This window comes from Papaver somniferum, chromosome 10 (assembly GCF_003573695.1).
Source record: "Papaver somniferum cultivar HN1 chromosome 10, ASM357369v1, whole genome shotgun sequence".
Classification (NCBI taxonomy): domain Eukaryota; kingdom Viridiplantae; phylum Streptophyta; class Magnoliopsida; order Ranunculales; family Papaveraceae; genus Papaver; species Papaver somniferum.
Window position 1 is genome coordinate 154294166 of NC_039367.1, and position 5357 is coordinate 154299522.

At 38.5% G+C, this 5357-nt stretch overlaps 1 pseudogene; it reads left to right on the top strand.

Annotated features, from left to right (window-relative positions):
- Positions 1 to 685: 685 nt before the first annotated feature.
- On the top strand, positions 686 to 3626 carry LOC113316588 (annotated as a pseudogene).
- The last annotated feature ends 1731 nt before the right edge of the window (positions 3627 to 5357 follow it).

Consider the following 5357-nt stretch of genomic DNA (forward strand, 5'->3'; position numbering starts at 1 on the left):
CCAGCAAAATGAATAGTCGTTTAAGACAAACTCGAGATAAGGAGGTTCACAATCAATTAAAACTTGATCTCATTGATCATGTGTGGGACTTTTGTGGGGGCGAAAAAGTTTAGTTTCCGAGCAATTTAACCAGGCTTGTTGTTTCTGTGTTTTTTTTTTTTTTTTTTGCTTTCTTTGATTAAGGGCAGTAGTAAATTTCATTAATAAAAGAATGCAGTTTGCTTTTGTTTTTGTCGTATGCCTAAATGCTTTGTTTGACCAGTGCGCTTATTTAGAAATTGCAGTACTTTTAGAAAAGTCGCAGAAATTGCAGCAAATTCTCTGGAATCTCTTTGGTGACCTGTGCAAAGAATGTGATCGTTTTAATCATCTGTGTCTACACATAAAGAATGTCACTGTAAACATCATGGGAAGTAATGAGCAATGATTGTGACAACAGTATAAAAAAAGTTTAACAATTCAAACCATCAGTTCGATTGAAGTTCCTCTTTGCATATTTCTGTCGAGTTATTCATAGAATCCATGAAACTTATAAACTGCAGCTTGTATAATACCCCATCGGCAGGATAGTGCATTAGGATTGCTGTCCTCATCATAAGTTCCCATATTTTCTCTCCAAACTTTCAAGATGCGCTTCCACATTGTATCACCTGACTAGTCCTTTCCTATTATTGAATCCACACTAATGTACAGATATGCCTTGGATAGTGCAGTGTCTTCATCAGTTGTCCAAATTCGACGAGGAGGATTGGCTGATCGAGTTGTGAAGGATTACTTTTTCGCTTCTTTTTGGACTGATTGCCAACGTCCGGTGCTTGTGGAGGGAAAACAAGACTTTGTGCTTGTGGAGGAGGAAAGCTTTGTGGTTGTGTCGAAGAAACAACAACACTCATCATACTTTGAAATCCGTATCCAATTCCTAAATTAGCATGAATATTGTGAGGGAAATGGGACGGGAACTGAAATTGGGATGAATTGATTTTGTTGGGGCTTAAAGGGAGGAGGAACAAACGAAGTAGCAGTAACACTATGATCATCCAAAACCACATTTTCAGATTCAAAACTGGTTTGTTCACTTGTAAGATCCATGTCTTACAATCTTTCAGCACTATCTATAGCGTAACAAAGTAAATATTGATGATTACGATGGTCCTCTAAAATACTAGACCTCTTTGTGTAGGTTCAATAATTCCTAAAGTACTAAACCTCTTTATGAGAAAACCGCACTCTCTCACATCTCATGACCTGTGAGGGGCGGTTTTATGTTGTTTTCCCCCTCGGTCTGTATAGAATGGTTCGTGTTATATATATGGAGTAAAACTTTTTCATAGCTTTATTTTAGAGAAGTTATTGTTAATTTAACAAGTTAAGATTTATCTTGTGCAAGTCTAAATTCTATTATTTGAAAGAGATTTATTTTAGAGAGATTGTATAGCACACGTTTGCAAACTCAGCTGCCGGAAGTTTTGCTCGGATTGGGTCCAAAGGTTGTAAAATATCTTATAAAACACAAAATTGGTTAAAAAGACCAAAATCAACAATTCCTGGGTGAAATGGACAGTTAGATTTTGATACTGTTTAAATGGCCAAAAATGTAATAATAGGCAGGATGTAACCAATTTCATCGTGCCTATTTTCAAATATTTTTTCTTGTTTTTAATTTAAACAGGATGTATTCAGTTTCATCCTTGTTATTCTTTAAATTTAAGCTTTTTTTTTGCCATTTCACCCAAACTATTTTTTACTCGTCCATTTGAACCGTGATTTAAAAATATTTGGACAAATGACCCATTTTCCGCTTATAAAATATCTTCCTATGATTTCTACGCAAAGCTTTAAAGGTACCGTACGTTTTTGATAACATTGTCTTAATATATGCCGCTCTTACAGAAAACCCTAATTTAGATTTTTTATTTTCTTTCTGATCTTCTTGTTTTGGCTTATTGAGTTTATGTCTTTGGTTTTCAGCGTGTGTTGCTTATTTTGGTGGTAATATGTATTCTGAGGATGATATCACGTATGACGATATATATAGCGATGATGATGGTGAAGGATATTCTAATCATTCCGCGGGTGATAGAGATGATGCAGAAGATATTCCTGAAGAGGATAAACTGCAGCCTTTAAAAAAAGATTATACTGCTATGAGTGAGGGAGATATACGTCACATGCAGGAAGAACATATTGCGTCGGTATGTAATAGGCTTTTTGTTTCAAGAGTTTCAGCTATAATACTACTTGTCCACTTTAGTTGGTCTGTCGATACTGTATACGATAAATGGTTTGTTGATGAAGATGAGGTACGGAAGGATGTTGGTTTGTTCGAGAATCCGGATGCCCTTGCAATTAAAGAGAAACAGGAAGTTACTTGTATGATATGCTTTGATGCGTATTGGTGTGAAGATATGGTTTCTGCTGCTTGTTGCGATCATCTCTTTTGTAGGTCATGCTGGGAAGGATACATCCGTACGTCGATTAGCGATGGACCCGGATGTTTGAAGTTGCGATGTCCTCAGCCATCGTGTAATGCTGCTGTGGGTGAAGACATGGTAGATGCATTGGTTTGTGAAGCAAGTAAAGAGAAATATTTTCATTACCTTTCAGGTCTTACGTTGATGGTAATAATAAATCCAAATGGTGTCCTGCTCCAGGCTGCAGTTCCGCCGTTCTATTTGATTTGGGTAGTGAAAATTTAGATGTTACTTGCAAATGCAAGTATAAATTTTGCTGGAGTTGTACCGAGGAAGCACATCGGCCAATTGACTGTAGCACTATAGCAGAATGGAAAGACAACAACAATAATGAGTCTGAAAATGTAACTTGGATATTAGCTAATTCAAAACCTTGTCCAAATTGCCAACGACCCATTGAGAAAAATCATGGTTGTATGCATATGTCGTGCACAGCGCCTTGCTTATACCAGTTCTGCTGGCTTTGTCTTGGTCCATGGTCAAAGCACGGAAGCGAAACAGGTGGCAACTACAAGTGTAATCGATATGAGAAGGCAAAGCAATCGGGCGAGTATGATGAGGAGGTGAACAAAAGAGAGATGGCAAAAAAATACCTTGAGAAGTACGCTCATTACTACGAACGTTGGGTACTTAACCATAAGTCGATGGGTCAGGCAGTTCAACAATTGAAGGAAATGCAGTCTGAGCATATTAACAACCTCAGTTCCAAGGTTTGCAAGCCCGAGACAGAGCTCGATTTCATTAGTGATGCTTGGATGCAGATCATTGAATGTAGACGTGTTTTAAAGGGGACCTATGCATATGGACATTACTTGCCTGAGCATGAACTTGCGAAAAAAAGAGTTATTTGAATTCAGTCAAGGTTACGCTGAATCTGCATTAGAAAGACTTCATCATTGTGCAGAGAAGGAGTTAAACCTATAGGGCGAAGATAAAAATCCATTAGAACTTTTTGATGGTTTTAGTAGGAAGCTAAAGCAACTTACTAAAGTCACTGCGAATTATTTTGAAAACCTGGTCAGTGCCCTGCAAAACGGTCTATCAGATGTGCATGGTACGTGCAGTAACCGTGAAGAAGATACATCCAACAGAGAAAAAAATGGCTCAAAGAGACGAACTGATACCGGACGCATGCGGAATCGGCAATTCCAATGATCTAGATAGTGGAATTTCCATTGATTTTTTTTTCTTTCTTTTGGATTTTGTTTACATTGATTTGGGAGAAGCTCGTGTTTAATTCTTTTGTGAATGTTGACTGTTTCCAATTGTTTTCGTTTTGCTTTGTTTCACTTGCTTCTGCTGTGCCACATTACGGAGAAACAAAGTGCACGGAAAACAAGCGGCTAATGTAAGGATTACTTTGAACTAGTTTTTAGCTTAAATTTTGGTACTGCTTAACTTTTATCTCATTCTTTCCTTGGCCATAGAGTCGAGCAATCAGTACCTTTCTAGTCAATTACCTGATCGTCCAATGTTAATTGAATTATCAACTCCAACATACTGCTGAACTCTTAATTGCAAAAATGTAGAAATCAGTGACTAGTATAAAACTTCTCTTGTAGACCACACTCTGGCTACACGTATGTTGATCCCAAGTGACCGGACCTGGATGTACGTTTCAGATAACCAGCGTTGGCACGTCTAGAATCGTAATTACCCTACAGTTCTATAAAGTGGGGTCGCCTACCTCACCGGACCACATGTGTCCCCTGAGTAGGTTCGGATCAAACTCCAAATTTATTTGGTCAGCATGCCTTGCTGCGTGCAACATGGTCTGGATTATAATGGTCAATGGTTAATTGCTGACAAGATTTGATTAGCTTATTGGCCGGACGTGCCAATTTTTCGCCCAAAACCCATGGGCCATGGCGAACTTATATTTGGGAAATGGTGAGTTTTGTACGAAAAATAATTTGTTACCCAGTAAACTTGAGCCGAGTATTTGATTTTGGGCGATGAACGGTGTATTGGACCGAGTATTTGATTTTGGGCGATGAACGGTGTATTGGACCGTATTAAGACCAACATCAATTTTCCCATCCCAAGAGAAAATATATTTCCCAAACAGTTAAGGGACTCTCTCTATTAATAGACCTAGACGAGTTCACATTCATCAGTAGAACTTATTTCTTTTAATATTAGGGTTTTATACTTCTGTTCAGGGTAATATGGATACAGAAGATGACATGTATGATTATGATTCTAATGATGTTGATTCCCTTGACGATAGTGATGACAGCAATATGGATGAACCAGACATTGGTGAAGATCCCGACACCGAGTCATCTCAGCCGCAGCCGCCTCGGGGAAGTTATGCCATCATTATAAACGGGGAAGATATACGTAGCCGGCAGGAACAAGATATTACAGAAGTATCTGACGTGCTTTCTGTCCCAAGGAGTTTTGCTATTATCTTGCTTCTCCACAATCATTGGCGTGTCGACGTCGGGATATCTGAATGGTTCGCTGATGAAGAAAATCTTCGTAAAAAATTCGGCTTACAAGAGAAGAAACCCCAGCAGAATGTGAACACGTAAATCACGAAGGCATCTATATGTCCACAAATAATATTCGCATGCTATACACCTGCTCGCACTGATGAGACAATTGCATTGATTCCTCGGCTCAAAACCTTCGGGTTTATCATAGCCTCATCTAATATCATCATCAGAGGCGTTCGCATAGAGGAAGATAAAGAAAACGAAGTATAAAAGTAAAACTCGTGGAGTATGAAATGAATGTAAAGTGCTGAAATGTAAATAAGACTGGGATTTACGTGGTTCAGCACTAAGGCCTACATCCACGGGGTTGTCGTTTTCACTATGCATTTGATGATTACAGGGGTAGTCGAATGACTCTGGAGCTTACATAGGTTTGTGAATTGTA